Source organism: Hemicordylus capensis, chromosome 7 (genome assembly GCF_027244095.1).
Source record: "Hemicordylus capensis ecotype Gifberg chromosome 7, rHemCap1.1.pri, whole genome shotgun sequence".
NCBI lineage: Eukaryota > Metazoa > Chordata > Lepidosauria > Squamata > Cordylidae > Hemicordylus > Hemicordylus capensis.
Genome location: NC_069663.1, coordinates 1,902,633 through 1,919,241, shown reverse-complemented (window position 1 = coordinate 1,919,241; position 16,609 = coordinate 1,902,633).

Genomic DNA, 16,609 nt, shown 5'->3' with positions numbered 1-16,609 from the left:
ACATTGACACTCGACACTCCGCAACCCCCTGAGGTCTGGGGTCTGCACTCTGCTGCCTAGTTGGCCTAACGGTAGCACCAGCCCTGCTTGTTCCTCACAAGGGGGACACAGAACTGTAAGGCACTTGCATCTTGACCTGGAACATGCTGAAGGTGCCTCCGATTAGAACACTCTTTGAAAGTGAAGATCCTTTTGACATGTAATCCTGAACCTGAGACAAGGAAACCCTCCAACAGAGGCCAGGCTGCTTGCTTCTCGCCAGTGATGATGAGAACTTGCTGCATCTCTCTGTGTGAACAAGCCAAAGGTATGAGCAGGGACTGACTGATGTTGAATACATGTTGTGGAGGAGGTGCCGACTGCTTTGGCTGCTAGCCCAACCAGAGTGGTCGCGCTTGGAGATGGGTCTCACCATGCCCCCAATCCCCCTTAGCAATGCGAGTCTCCAGTTGTGATGGTTTAGTTCCCGAAGGAACCAGCAGCCTCACCACCCACAGACCGGTGAGCATGGTGGCAGCCTGGTGTGGGATCACTTCAAGTTGTGCCTTAGTGACCATAGACATGCTGTCTGCACCTACTGGGTAGCAGGTACTGGGTAGTACTGGGTAGTAGGTACTGTCTGCACCGACATGGGTCAGCAGGGGAAAGGACCCCAAGCGTCCTGGGACGATGGTGGTGGTGCTGCACCTGCGACCCCTTTCACCTGGGGGTCCATTCTCCTGCTGGCAGCAATGGGTCTGGCGTGCCCTCGGCTAGCAGCAGCAGCTGCTGCTGCTCCCAAGCCTCCAGGATTCGAAGGGCACTTGCAATAGGGGGCTCCCACCACACAGGCCCTGCTAGGGCCCATAGCTAGCCTCAATGTACAGCCTGGGACACACCCTGGCTACGGGACCCTGCTGCTCCCATGGCGCTCTTGTGGAGAATCGCCACAAGATAGCCGGCCATTTCCACCGGGGTGAAAAGGCTCAGTGCATGCTGAAGGAGAGGCAGCTTGAGCTGGACCTACCTGAACACCTGATCCCTCAGGAGATTCCTACCCAGTGGAACTCTGACCTTCTTCTGCGGGATGGTTTGGTTGGGGGGTTTTCTGCTCCATGCTGTGCCTCAGGAGAGGCACGGAGGTTTGATTCTGTAATGTCCTTTTCTCTGCACTGAGTGTAATGCTTTTCTCTTGTCAGTATAACAACCTGGTTTTGCTGGATCTCAGATTGACAAAAGCAGTACTCGGCTTCCTTCTTTCCTTCCTTCCTTCCTTCCTTCCTTCCTTCCTTCCTTCCTTCCTTCCTTCCTTCCTTCCTTCCTTCATTCCTGCCTGCCTACCTGCCTGCCTGCCTACCTTCCTAGAGCTCTGGTTTGGTAGACTGTGTGTGAGATGGTGTTGTGGAGAGAAAGGGACGGTGGCAGCTCAGCTCTATGTGTCTAATATTTCTTGGTGATTGCCGTGATGAGCTCTCTATCTAGGGTTCCCTTTGAGGACGATCAGGAAGCTACAGCGGGTCCAGAATGAAGCAGCTCGCCTTCCCATGGGTGCCAGAAAATATGATGGGTAACACCTCTCCTGCAGTCATTGCACTGGTTGCCTATTGGCTTCCGAGTTCAATTTAAGGTCCTGGTTCTGACCTTGAAAGCCTTGCAGGGCTTGGCGCCTGTCTACCTACAGACCCGCCTCTCCCTTTCCAGTTACATCCCTTCCGGTTAGATCGTCTCAGATGGCCCTTTCGTCGGTCCCTGTTTTCTGAGTGGTTCGGGGCTCTAGGACCTTGGAAAGGGCCTTTTCGGTTGCTGCCCCACTTCTTTGGAACACTCTTCCCCTTCAGATCCGTCTAGCCTCTTCCTTACTGATCTTCAAATCTCTATTGAAGACTTTTCTTTTTCACCAGACTTTTGCCCTGTACTTTAAATATTTGTTTTTTGTTAGTTACTTGAGTTTTTAATTTAGAACATGATTTTTAATGTTGCCTTGTTTGCATGTTTTTGTGCACTGCCCGGAGTCTTCAGAGTGGGCGGTAGATTAAATGTTTCAAAAAAATAAAAAAATAACTGGCTTCTGGGGGCACCAGAGCGGGTTGAGCATGATGGGTACTACCCACCACCCAACCCACAGAGCAATTGGGAAATCAGGTGGTTTTTAATGATTTCTTTTTAATTGTGTCAGGGTCATTTCAGTCCATTGCCCTACTGAGCCAGATAAAATTACATCTGGTGAGAGCTAGTCTCTCAGTTGGTTTTCTGGGAGGACTAGTCTTCCCATTGGTCAGCCTTTTCCTTCCCAATGTCAGCAAGGTGCCAGCTCTGCCAATTAATCTAATAGCAGCAGTCCTGCACGTGGCCGTGTCCAGAGTCAACCAGCTGGACCCAGGGACGCAGGGATATACTTATTGAGCTTTTTTCCTCCTGTGCCACAAACTCCTGCTGCTTCCACTCCCGGGCTACTTGTCTCATTTGAGACCACTTCAGAATCTTTTCTATGTAAGGATGCCCCAGTTTTGCTTTGTCATCATATGTTCTATGACGAAGGGAGAATTCAGTGTCAACTGAAAATCTCCTGGTTGGCCCCAACTGGAACCCGAAGCAAAGCCCTGTAGTGGTAACCAGTTCAGAAGATGGCGTTCCATAATTCCATCATTGGTTTCATTCAGAAAGACTGGCATGATGCTTTCTTCTCAAGTCAAGTCCCATGGTTGTCTTTTTCTAGAGTTACATGGCAAACTAAAGAGTTTGGATATTAACCTGTAGGAAATGTAACTAAACTGGTTCAAGGTGTTTGAACTGCTTACCAAAACACTTTGGAAAGTGAATATTTGAGCCCACACTGAACGGGAGAGTTCCAAAAGAATGACCAAGTTTGAAATGGTGTGACTCCCTGCACAGGTGGTTTCTTACTTTTTTGAGATTTAATGTATAAGCTCTTCTTCCAGGTTAATTGTGAGCACCCTTTCCCACTTCCATATGTCCTGGTGGTTTCTTGGCCCAACTGGAATCAAACACAATACCATGATAAGCATGAGTGCTTTTTCAATGTTGCATTCTCAAGACCGGTTGTCACTCATACACTCATGTCTGATCTTTTCTCCCCCCCCCTAGAACTAGAACATTGAGGCGCTCCAGAGGATGATCAGGGCTTTGCTGGAGGAGGCCCCCTCTGTCTGGAACTTAATCAGCATCTTGAAGGTAAGAGCAATGAAAGCCCCATTCAGACAGTCGGTAGTACATGTGTGCAGGTGTCTGAACATTGGTACGTGATTCTGTCTGCATGACTGTAGTTGCTTCGTTTTAAAAGTGAACCTGGGCACGGGCCCCTCACAGGCCTGGTCCAGCTAGGAAGTGTCATGCAGTGCCTGAAAAGAGGACTGCCTAATGGCTACATTGTTTCCATTCACCCCTGAGCTCGTTCATGGTTCTTCTCTGCAACTTTGCCAGCTCTAACATAATCTGCCTGAGCTGGGCTGACCAGAACTGCACCCCATATGTCAAAGGTCTCTGCCCCAAAGCGTTGGGGCAGCTGTCTCGACCCAATTCCTCAGCCAGAAGGAGGACGGTGCACCACCTGGAAGCCTATTGGGCTACCTGTATTGCTGCCCCTCCTTCTGTTCTGCACTCCTTCCTTGCCCCATTGGCCCCCTCTCCTGCCAATGTTTGCTTAAGGGTCGCATTCTCACCTTCTCCCTGCTAGGTTGTGAAGCGTCTGCCTTTGCTGTAGGCAGATCTTTAAATCCTCCACCACCAGTGACTCTAGCAAGGGTAAGCCACCCAGAGGGAGGTTCTGGTGACTAACCAATCGTATTGAGCCCACTCCAGCGCCACCTCCAACTCCCTCAGGGGGCACCCCAGCCATCTCCGGAGTCACCATCGGTGAGGAGGTGCCCCAGGCTCCTGGGGAATGGTTGGGACTGGGGCTGACTCTTTGGGGAAGGTGAGCCACCTGGTGCTTGGGAGCCCGGAAGCCAGCCTGAATGCCAACAAAGGGAATTCCCGTTGGTTAATTCCTCATGGGAAATCAAGTCCTGAATCCTCCCTCCCTTCCCATTCTTCTTTCCTTCCAGGTCTGACAACTGTCCTGGAGGAAGTGGACAGAGCTGAGGTAGGGAACCATTGAGTAGAGGGCCTTCCTCCACAGAGCTCAAGACATCTGTGTGAGAGGCATTTCTTCCATCCGGGATCTGGGAGCACCCACTCTCTGCTCGGATCCTTTTCCCAGTTCTGCAATCTCCCAGAGAAGCAGTAGTTGCAGAATATTCCATGGAGCGGGTGGTGTCCCCAGAAAGGACTTGAATGCAGCCCAGCAAGTAAGGGTGCCCGCTCCATTTCCAGGAAGGCACAAAGAGTCCTTCCATCACTAACAGTTCAGTGCTTCTAATTTTCAGGTCATCTTCAGCTGGATCCAGTTTTTGTCCGCCATAATTGAGGATGTTAAAGACGTCAGGTCGCTGGGTGGTCAACTCCTGTCCTATGATGAGGCCGAGGCCGTGGAAGCCGTACTGGTGAGTGAGATGCAGCAGAGAATGAAAGGGAATGCCCTAGTGTGGGCTCAGTCCAAAGTGTGTGTTTGGGGGTGGAGCTATCCCAAGGATGTTGGGGCAGCTGTCTCGACCCAATTCCTCAGCCAGAAGGAGGACGGTGCACCACCTGGAAGCCTATTCGGCAACCTGTATTGCTGCCCTCCTTCTGTTCTGCACTCCTTCACTGCCCCATTGGCCCCCTCTCCTGCCAAAGTCTGCTTAAGGGTCGCTTTCTCACTTTCTCCCTGCTCTCTTCTAGGCTGCAAAGAGTCTGCCGTTGCTGCAGGCGGCTGTTTAAGACCTCCCCCACCAGTGACTCCGCCAAGGGCAAGCCCCCCAGAGGGAGGTTCTTTAAACGGAAACACCGCGTTGAGCCTACTCCAGCACCACCTCCAACTCCCACAGGGGGCTCCCCGGCAGTATCCAGAGTCACCATCGATGAGGAGGTGCCCCAGGTTGGGACTGGGGCTGACTCTTTGGGGAAGGTGAGAGAGCTAGTGCTTGGGAACCTGGCAGACTTGTGGGTCCGAATGAAAAGGCCTTTGGTGAGCAGTCGCATCCCTTTGGGAGATGCTAATCTCTAATTATTCATATAGGCTGGCTGACTTGGGCTGTAACCTAGAACTGGTAGCCCACCTTAATTCCAAGAAAGGGAATCCCCGTTTTTAAATTCCAAATGGGAATCAAACTCCTTAAACCCACCCACCCCTGACTCTTCTTCCCTTCCAGATCTGACAACTGGAGTGGAGAAAATGGAAAGAGCTGAGGTAGGGATCCATTCAGAAAAGGGCCTTCCTCCCTAGAGCCCAGGACATTTCTCTGAGAGGCATTTGCCCCATACGGGATCTGGAAGCACCCACTCTCTGCTCTGATCCCTTTCCCACTTCTGCATTCTCCCTGAGAGGCAGAAGCCGAATATTCCATGGAGGGGGTGGGGTCCCCAGAAAGGACCTGAGAGCAGCCCACCAAGTAAGGGTGCCCGCTAAATTTCCAGGAAGGAACGGAGAGTCCTTCCATCACTAACAGTTCAGTGCTTATAATATTCAGGTCATCCTCTGCTGGGCTGAATTCTTGACGTCCGTTATTGACGGTATTAAGGATGCCAAGTCCTGTGAAAGTGAGATGCTGTCGTATGAAAAAGACAAGGCTGTGGATGCCGTACTGGAGAGTGAGATGTGGCAGAGAATGGAAAAGGATGACCAAGCGCAGGCTCAGTCAAAACCTGACTGCCAAAAGTGTGTGTTTGAGGCTGGTGCTATTCCAATGAAGTCCATGGGTACTGACCAACTCCCTTCTGCTCTTTGATCTCTGCCAGGAAATTATGGAGGACTGTCTGTGGCAGGACTCCCAAGTGGGCATGTCACAAACTCTCAACCCCTCTCACAGGGGTAAAAATCGTTCTTGCAGGCAAAGACCTTGCAGCAAAACTGTGAGGTCTGGAAGCCATGCTTGCCTTCTGCTTTGGGAACCCCAAGGCAAAAAGTGACCCATTAGACCCTCCTCCATTTGTTCAATATGTAGAAGTCCCTCCTTACCTAAATCAATTAACATCAGAATATTACGTCTCTTCTCTTCTCTTCTCTTCTCTTCTCTTCTCTTCTCTTCTCTTCTCTTCTCTTCTCTTCTCTTCTCTTCTCTTCTCTTCTCCTCTCTTCTCTTCTCTTCAGATGGCCTTGTCTTCGAGGACTTCCATGAAAAGGAGGAGTTTGTCTGATCGCCCATTTGCTTCCTTTTCTTTTTAATGCTCCTAAAGCTAGGAGAATAGCTGCCTGGAAGTATTATATGTTTTTAAGAATACATATCATACCATATCATATCATATTACATGATTGATTTTAACAATGACTTTGAAATGGTTCTGTATTGTATTTTGTATTTCCTTCACCCCTCCCCCCTTTTTGATCTGTTATGATTTAATTTTTGGTTTGTTTTATCTTAATAAGTACAGTTTATTGTTCTTATTCTTATTTGCATTCTTATTCTTACTATTAGTGAAACTGCTATATATCTTGAATTTCTGCCCAGACATTTACGAAGCGACATAACAGCTGGGGGAAGCACTGTGCCTTGTAGAGGTGCACCAGGCAGAAATTCATCTGGGGCATCTCTAGGAAGTTGATTGGGGAAGCTGCAATTCTGGAATGTCTGCCTTAGGAGCCCATGCAAGTTTTTTGGGGGGGAGGTGGTTAGTTTAGCAAGAAGCCAAGGGTGGAGAGAAGCTCCGAGCAGCATGGAGGGTTGTTTCCATGGAGAAAACCATACCATCGTTTCTGAGTTCCTCTTTTCTTCTCGTCTCCCTTGGAGCGTTTGTGCCCACAGACTCCCAAGCTCACCTCTTGGCTGAGGGAGACGCTGCTACACTGCTACAGGTCCATGCAAATGCCTCTTGCTTGGAAGCACTCACTCAGACAATTGGCTTGGATCACTCCAGAGGAGCCCACTTGAGGTTTGCCGCCAATGAGGTTTGCTGAGCACAGGATCCTGGGAGCAAGCTGCACCTTCCAATCGAGTGCCCGGAAAGCACAGCCTTGGCAAGGCCTGGCAAGCTTACAAACCAAGGCCAAAATTCAATTCAAATGAAACCAAGGCAGACCCTGCTTAGCTAAGGGGACAAGTCACGCTTGCTACCACAAGACCAGCTCTCCTCTCCTCTGAGACGGGCGCTCTAGGCACCCGTCTCTGTGTGCACGCAGGCAACAAGCAGCCCAGCACCCATCTGATCCCAGTGCCGGGGTAAAGGGCACGCTCGCACCCTCAACTTTGTCTAAAGGCTGCGCTTCAAAGTGGGGTTAGGCGGGCCAGCAGTGCCAGGGATGCCTGCTCTGCAGACGAGCAGCCTGGCTTAAACTGCTTCTTCTGGGAACCGTCTTCCTGAGAAACATAGCTAGGACAGTGAAGAGGGGAGCAGACCGCAGGAGAGAAGCGACCCCCACCCCCACCCCGGTCAGTCAAGAGCAGAGAGCAGGAAATCACGGAGCTGGAATTGCTCCAGCAGCGGAGAGGCAGAAACCACTCGGTGGTCGCAGTGAAGGAGTTCGGCCTGTTACAGGGGAAAGGAGGAAGTTTTGGGGAAAACATATCGGCAGCCAGTGTAGCTCCTTCCATACAGGAGTGATGTGGTCTCTCCGAGATGACCCAGAGACCAACCTGGCTGCCCCATTCGGCAGAGTAATGATCCCAAATCCCATGTCATTCAACTCCTACAAGAAATCCCATCGTTCTGGCACAAAATGATACAACTGAGCATGCTCAGAGGCCTCATTCCTGGCTCTGGGGTTGGTCACGGGGCAGGCAGGTCCACTGGTCCCTTCCCCATTCACAAAAGCAGGGGGTTCTCCAAGGCACCATTGCTGTGGAGACGGATGGGGCTCTCCTTTGCCGCAGCGGTGAGTTCCAGAGGTTCCTGGTAGAGTGGCGAGCTGCAAAAGATGGATCCCCTGGACGAGAACATGGCAGCACCGTGTGTGTGTGTGTGTGTGTGTGTGTGTGTGTGTGTGTGTGTCTGATTGCCCTGAAAAGTGCCTGACCCAGTTTTGGCTTCTCTCCTCCCAGGGGCCGGAAGGTGATCATGGCGCCAAGCCAGTGGGCTTGTGGAGATCCTAACAGGACGTGAGACCTGCCGGCCATCTGCTGCGCTTGGCTTAGTGGCCACAATGACTGGGAATGAAGCCCTGCTCTGACCTGAAGGAAGGAGGTTCCTTGCCTGGACCCCAATTGACACACACACACCTCCTCTGCCAAGCCTTCTGCTCCTCAGCAGCTCTATTACCCACATTTAGTGGGCGCCTCCCTCATGCCCTGTAACACCTGTGTGGAGAAGTCTCCCTTTGAAGACCCGGGGGGCCAAATGTTCAGAATATTCCTCCTGCCCCTTGGAGGAAAGGCACGGTCCTTTTTGTCCCCTTCCATGTGTGCTCAGGGATGGACCTCACACTGGATCCTGCAGGGTTGCCAACCTTTTTGCTAGCCTGGCTCCTGTGCCTTGAAAAAGAGCTTGACAGTCCAAAATTAAGCAGATGAAGCTTTTGCTGCAATGGAAATGAAGAGATGGGGAAATCTTCATCAGTTTAATTTCGATATGCCAGGTTTCCTGTAAAAGCATAAGAGCAGGAGCAGGTAGAGAGTTGGCAACCCTGCCTGCTGGTGCCTCGTGCCCACCACTGGGCCTGGGAGTTCCGCCATCCTTGTTTAGATCCAAATATGGCAGTTGCTGGAGGGGGGGTCCCCGTCCGGGAGTGTTTACCGGTCGCTATGGCGCTGTGGTTCCGACGGATCCTGATGGGGCTGGAGGTTCCGCTGCTGCCTTCAAACTCTCTGGACTCGACTGTTGGCAGGAGGATTTTCTGGCCTCTCCTGCTGCTCACGGCATATTTCCGTCCAATTTTGGCCGTGAGGGAGCGCAGAACATGGCCTCAGGCAAGGAGTCCAGAGTGAGTGTCCACCGCCCTGCCCCAAATAGGTTCAGTGTAGCTTGGGTGGGTGGGGGGAGACCCAGAGGGGTTGGATTTGGGTCCAGGTGGAGACATTTTGGAAGTGAGACTGTCCTGGACCCTTTGAGCTGACCAAGGTGGGCATGAATGAACTGGCCCAGCGCACCTTCACAAGGTCTTCATGGAGCACCAGCCCCGCATGGATGGCTCAGAGCTCCATCAGCCCCGTCACTCCTCCAGGACCTCATCCAGCAAGAAAGCACAGAGTGGAGCCACCTGCACAGAACGGGGAAGGGGCTCCCAGCCTCTCCGAGATCCCCGCAGTTTTCCCCTTCAGAGGGGCAGGATGGCCATATGAGGGTCGAAGAAAACAACACGGGTCATTCTTGGGAGTTGAGCATGACTGCAATGGATGGTGAGAAGGGCCCAGGCTCAGGAGCATTTCAGCATCCAGCAACACCCCTGCAGCGAAGCTCCCCCTCTCTCTTTCTCTTTGGATAGATGGTGATGAGCTCCGTTTTTGGGAAGGCTTTTTCCTCTGTAGCTTTGCATGGGGTTATATGAGTTCTATTGTTTGTTAGCCATTATTTTTAAATTAAAAGGAAGATATCAATTTAATGGAATGCGGCGGGGGGAGGAAGGTGGATAGAAATGGCAAATTCTGCAAAGTGGGAGTTGCAGGTTCTGTGGAGGATGGGAATTGCCCCCTCTTGATGAAGGGGGTGGGGGGGACCCCCAGGGGTTGGATTTGGGTCAAGGTGGAGACATTTAGGAAGTTACACTGTCCTGGCCCCTCTGGGCTGAGCTTGTAGGGCAGGAAGGGACTGGCCCAGCCCATCTTCACGGGGTCTTCATGGAACAGCAGCCCCCCATCGATGGGTCAGAGCCCCATCAGTCCCCTCCGTCCTTCAGGACCTCATCCAGCGAGGAAGTGCAGAGTGGAGCCACCTGCACAGAGGAAGGGAAGGGGTTTCTGGTCTCTCCGAGATACCTGCAGCTTCCCCCTTCAGAGGGGCAGGATGGCCATATTAGGGACTTTAAGAAAACAACACTGGTCATTCTTCGGTAAAAGAAATGAAATGTTGAGGAGGGGGGATGGAGGAAGGATAGAAAGGGCCAGTTCTGCCAAGGGGGAGTCGCAGGTTCTGTGTAGGATGGGAATTGCCTCTCTTGATGTGGCATGGCTCCTCTGCTCTGAGCAAAAGCGTGACCTGTTTGAGCTGGTGAAGCCATTTCTAGGCTAAGGAGATGGGAAACTGCTTCACTAGCTTAAGATCTGCATGTCAGGCATCTGCTGAAGTCACAGGAGCCGGACCAGTTAACGAGTGGGCAACCCTGCCTCTTGATGCCTTGTGCCCACCACTGAGGCTGGGAGTTCCGCCATCCTTGTTTAGATTCAAATATGGCAGTTGCTGGAGTGGGGATCCCCAGCCGGGAGTGTTTACCGGTCGCCATGGCACTGAGGTTCTGATGGATCCTGATGGGGCTGGAGGTTTCGTTGCTGCCTTCAAACTCTCTGGACTAGACCGTTGGCAGGAGGACTTTCTGGCCTCTCCTGCTGCTCACGGCCAATTTCCGTCCCATTTTGGCCATGAGAAAGTGCAGAACATGGCCTCAGGCAAGGAGTCCAGAGTGAGTGTCCATGGACATGCCCCAAATATGTCAATGAGATGGGGGGGAGACCCCCAGGGGTTGGATTTGGGTCCAGGTAGAAACATTTAGGAAGTGAGATGTCCTGGCCCCTTTGGGCTGATCCTGTTGGGCAGGAAGGGACTGGCCCAGCCCTTCTTCACGGGGTCTTCATCAGGGGGGTATCAAGCATGGGGCAGGCTGGGCATGTGCCCCGGAAGCCACATGAAGGGGGAGCACCATTTTTAAAAATTAAAAAACAATAAATAATGGCCACCAAAAACAAAATGGCCACTGCACATGCTCAAATGGCTTCTCTGTGGCCCTAGGTCATGCCAAGCCTCACAGAGGCCATTTGAGCATGCGCTGTGGCCATTTTGTTTTCAGCGGCCATTTTTTAAAAACAAAATTTATTTTAATAAATGGCCACTGCACATGCTCAAGTGGTCCCTGTGAGGCCCTAGAGGATAGAGGGGAACATTTGCTTACCCCAAACGGCCTTTACCAAGCCCCCCGAAGGGGCGACAGGTAATTTTTGTAAAAAATATATAAAAATATAAGTCACTGTACACATATTTAGTTTGGCACTATGTATGGAGAATCGGGGCTTGTGAATGCTGAGCTGAAGCTTATGAGCTAGGATTGTATTCATTTGCTCTTACTTTGCTTCTTGTGATAAGTGAGTTAAATGTAATGTCTTAATAATATGGCTATTAATGGTGAGTTTGTCTTTGAATCAGTGTGAAATCCTTAGTATTAAGGCCCACTGGGAGTTTCTTGCTCTCTTTCTCTCATTTTAACTGTCTTTCTGAAAGACTAGAATATATTCCAAGCAGTGACACAGTTTACTCTGCATATCCTTAAATTATTTTCAGAGTATCTGGATTCTCTGGATTCAAATTCTCCATTTATTTTAAAAACTGATTTAATAGTGATGCTACAATGCATAGTAGAGAATGAGACAGGCACTTCTCTTTAGTTTTTCAAGTATACCTCCACATAGTATTTGGGTATTTCATGAGCTGCAGCATACTGAAATGTGTAGTTTCCCAGCAATTTTTGGACTGGCTACATCCACTGCTAAATAGTTTTTGAGATATTAAAAGATTAACAAGCTTGACTTGTATTTTTCAGCTGTTATTATGGTAAAGTTCTCTGAAAGATGGGTTTCAGATGTTTGGCCAGGGGGCGCAATTTCAGTGCTTGCCCCAGGCGCTATTTTCCCTAGATACGCCTCTGGTCTTGGATGGCTCAGAGCTCCACCAGCCCCCTCCCTCCTCCAGGACCTCTTCCAGTGAGGAAGCACAGAGTGGAGCCACCTGCACAGAACAGGGGAAGGAGCTCCTGGCCTCTCCGAACTCCCTGCAGTTCCCCCTTCAGAGGGGCAGGATGGCCATATTAGGAACTTTAAGAAAACAATACTGGTCATTCCTGGGGGCTGAGCATGACTGGAATGGATGGTCAAAAGGGCCCAGGCTCAGGAGGATTTTAAACATCCTGCAAGACCCCTGCTGTGAGGCTCTCTCTCCTTCTCCCTCTTTGGACAGATGGTGACGACCTCCTTGTTTTGGAAGGCTTCCTCCTCTATAGCTTTGCATGGGATGATATGAATTCACTATTTTTCGATTAAATGTAAGATATAAATTTAATGGAATGGGGTTGGGGAGAAGGAGAGAGGATAGAAATGTCCAGTTCTGCCAAATGGGAGTTGCCGGATATGTGGAGGATGGGAATTGCCCTCTCTTGATGTGGCCTGGCTCCTGTGCTCTGAGCAAAAGTGTGACCAGTTTGAGCAGGTGAAGCCATTTCAAGCCTAAAAAAGAAACAGTGGTGTTCTAATTCTAACTGTGGTTGGGAGTGCCAGGGTACATTTAGTTTCATGCTATGTCCAACAATGAACCTCCATTGTGATCAGCAAAAAGGCCGCCATTTTGGCCGCGAGAGAGCACAGAACATGGCCTCGGGCAAGGAGTCCAGAGTGAGTGTCCACTGACATGCCCCATATAGGTTAATGCGGTGGGGGTGGAGACCCCCAGGGTTGGATTTGGGTCCAGGTAGAGACATTTAGGAAGTGAGACTATCTTGGCCCCTTTGGGCTCACTCAGGTAGGCAGGAAGTGCAAGCCCAGACCATCTTCACTGGGTCTTCATGGAGCACCAGCCCCCCATGGATGGGTCACAGCCCTGTCAGCCCCCTCCCTCCTCCAGGACCTCATCAAGAAAGGAAGTGCAAAGTGGAGCCACCTGCACAGAGGAAGGGAAGGGGCTCCTGGCCTCTCCGAACTCCCTGCAGTTCCCCCTTCAAAGGGGCGGGAAGGCAATATGAGGGACTGGAAGAAAACAACACTGGTCATTTTTGGGAACTGAGCATGACTGGATTGGATGGTCAAAAGGGCCCGGGCTCAGGAGCATTTAAGCATCCAGCAACACCCCTGCAGGGTCTCTCTCTCTCTCTCTCTCTCTCTGGTCAGATGGTGATGATGCCCTCCTTGTTTTGGAAGGTTTCTTGCCTGTAGCTTTGCATGAGATTATATGTTCTGCCAAATGGGCGTCGCAGGTTCTGTGGAGGATGGGAATTGCCCCCTCTTGATGGGGGGTGGGGGGGAGACCCCCAGGGGTTGGATTTGGGTCAAGGTGGAGACATTTAGGAAGCGACACTGTCCTGGTCCCTCTCATTGCCCTGTAACACCGGTGTGGAGAAGTCTCCCTTTGAAGACCTGAGGGGCCAAATGTTCAGAATATTCCTCCTGCCCCTTGGAGGAAAGGCACGGTCCTGTTGTCCCCTTCCATGTGTGCTCAGGGATGGACTTCAGTCTGGATCCTGCAGGGTTGCCAACCTTTTTGCTAGCCTGGCTCCTGTGCCTTGAAAAAGAGCTTGACAGTCCAAGATCAACCAGATGAAGCTTTTGCTGCAATGGAAATGAAGAGATGGGGAAATCTTCACCAGTTTAATTTCTATATGCCAGGTTTCCTGTAAAAGCATAAGAGCAGGAGCAGGTAGAGAGTTGGCAACCCTGCCTGCTGGTGCCTCGTGCCCACCACTGGGCCTGGGAGTTCCGCCATCCTTGTGTACATTCAAACATGGCGGTTGCTGGGGGGGGGGTTCCCCAGCCGGGAGTGTTTACCGGTTGCAACGGATCCTGATGGGGCTGGAGGTTCCGCTGCTGCCTTCAGTCTCTCTGGACTCGACCGTTGGCAGGAAGACTTTCTGGCCTCTCCTGCTGCTCACGGCAAATTTCCGTCCACTTTTCGTCGTGAGGGAGCGCAGAACATGGCCTCAGGCAAGGAGTCCAGAGTGAGTGTCCACCACCCAGCCCCAAATAGGTTCAATGTTTGGTGGGAGCGGGTGAGACCCTCAGGGGTTGGATTTGGGTCCAGGTGGAGACATTTAGGAAGTGAGACTGTCCTGGCCCCTTTGAGCTGACCTTGTAGGGCAGGAAGGGACTGGCCCAGCCCATCTCCACGGCGTCTTCATGGAGCAGCAGCCCCCCATCGATGGGTCAGAGCCCTATCACCCCCCTCCCTCCTCTAGTGCCTCATCCAGCAAGGAAGTGCAGAGTGGAGCCACCTGCACAGAGGAAGGGAAGGGGTTCCTGGCCTCTCTGAGCTCCCTGCAGCTTCCCCCTTCAGAGGGGCAGGATGGCCATATGAGGGACTTGAAGAACACAACACTGGTCCTTCTTGGGTAAAAGAAATGAAATGTTGAGGAGGGGGATGGAGGGAGGACTGAAAGGGCCATTTCTGCCCAGGGGGAGTCGCAGGTTCTGTGGAGGATGGGAACTGCCCCCTCTAGATGTGGCCTGGCTCCTCTGCTCTGAGCAAAAGCTTGACCAGCTTAGCCCAAAGAGATGGGAAATGCATCACCAGCTTGATATCTGCATGCCAGCCTTCTGCTGAAGTCACAGGAGCAGGATTAGTGAGAGAGTTGGCAACCCTGCCTCCTGGTGCCCCATGCCCACCACTGGGCCCTGGGAGTTCAGCTAACTGAGCCAAGAGACACCTTTCAAAGTGTTGATACTCTCATATTTAGCAGGGGGAGAGCAACTTGTCCTCTCCATCCCCAGCACAGCATCTCTCCGGTGGTGTTGCTGGCATCTGCTTGATGTTTCTTTTTGGACTGAGAGCCCTTTGGAGACAGGGGACCATCTTATTCAGGTCTTCTTGATTTATTTCTCTGTGTAAACTGCTTTGAGTACTTTGGTTGGAGAGTGGAATATACATCTCTGTAGTAGCCGAAGGACTTGTTTAGATTCAAAAAGTGGCTGTTGCTGAGCTGCATCCCAGGGCTGGGTATGTTGACCTGGTCGCCATGGCGCTGGGGTTCCGACGGATCCTGATAGGGCTGGATGTTCCGCTGCTGCCCTGGGAGCCCCTGGACTCGACTGCTGGCAGGAGGGCGTTGCGGTCTCCCCTGCTGCTCACGCCAAATCTGGTCCATTTGGGGCCATGTGGGAGCGCTGAACATGGCCTCCGGCAAGGGGTTTAGAGGGAGGGTTCACCACCCTGCCCCAAAGAGGTCCAATGTGGGGGTGGGGGGAGAGACCACCAAAGTTCTCAAAGCGGTTTGATGAGACATCTAGGATGGGAGTCCCCACTGGCTGCTTAGGAATGACCCCGGTGGGTGTGAAGTGGCCCAGCCCATCCTCACTCCAGCTCTCCTCTCTCCTTGGCAGGACATGGGAGAAGGATGCCCCTTACTCCGCGGCGTGGGCAGCCTTGATGGGGCTACTCCTGTGGCTCCTCTCAGGTACGTCCTCCTGTTCCTCCTGGGTTATCTGGGCCCATTCTTGATTAATGGCACCTTGGATTTGGGACCCTCTCAAGAAACATGGCCCCTGCCAGGGTTTCATTGTTGGAGATCCAGCTCCAGATGCCATCGGCCTTTGGCACCAGTAACCCTGACGACCATGACAGGTCTCTCTCTGACCAACACGTAGCCAGAAGTCAGATAGAGGTCTTTTCCTCTCAGCATCTACTTCTGAATAAAGCAGATTAGTTTAACCTTGTGTGAATCTCCCTGCTTATCATGGACAAGCTGTTGCCCCGGAGACCCTGTTGACTTCTGCTGTAATGGGAGTGAAATAGCTGCTGAATACTCTGCCATAGAAGTCATGACCCCCAACATTAATAAGCCCAACCCCGCAAGAGGTCTCAGTTTGCAAGGGGCACCCAGTCTAAGTTCTGACTATTGGAATGTGGGAAAGACAGAAAGGAATGACAGCAAGGGCAGGCAAAGGGAGTTCCAAAGGAGAAGAGCCGATCCGTCTGAGCTACCTGGGTTTTGGGGGAGGATCCAGGGGTTCAGGCACAGGAGGCAGGGGAGGGTTCTCATGCACAATTTGCTCTCTAGGGTTTCAAAGGAGGATGGGTGGGGTGGGGGGATCGGTCCCCTAGTCTGCTCTCTGAGGACTGAAGGGCTGTGGGGCTCCATGGGCTGGTGGGCCTGGCCCACCATTTCTCAGTGCCTGGATTCCAGGTGAGCCCTGCAGCCACCCAGAGCGTGAGGCTGGAGCCAGGGTGTGGCTGGCTGCTCCTTCAGGGCTGGATCCGCTGGTGCCTCCTTGAGTGGTTGCAGGGCAAAGGGAGCAGTTGAGATGGGGAGTGATGGAAGCCCCTCTGGGGGACAGAGGAGGGGGTCGTGGCAGCCCCTCGGAACAGGTGATGCTGAGTCAGAACATTGCTCTACTCTGACCAGGAGCCGCTCTCCAAACCCCAACCAAGGGAGCTGAGCTGTTTTAGAGCTTTTAAAAGTAGGCAGTATATAAATATATATAAATCCAATGAAAGAATGAATGAATGAATGAATCAGGAAAGAAAGAAAGAAAGAAAGAAAGAAAGAAAGAAAGAAAGAAAGAAAGAAAGAAAGAAAGAAAGAAAGAAAGAAAGAAAGAAAGAAAGCCCTTTATGTTGTGGAGAGCTGGGAGGGTATATAAATAAAATAAAATAAAATAAAATAAAATAAAATAAAATAAAATAAAATAAAATAAAATAAAATAAAATAAAATAAAGAAAGTCACCTTTATGTTGCAGGGAGCTTGGAGGGTTCTTGCCT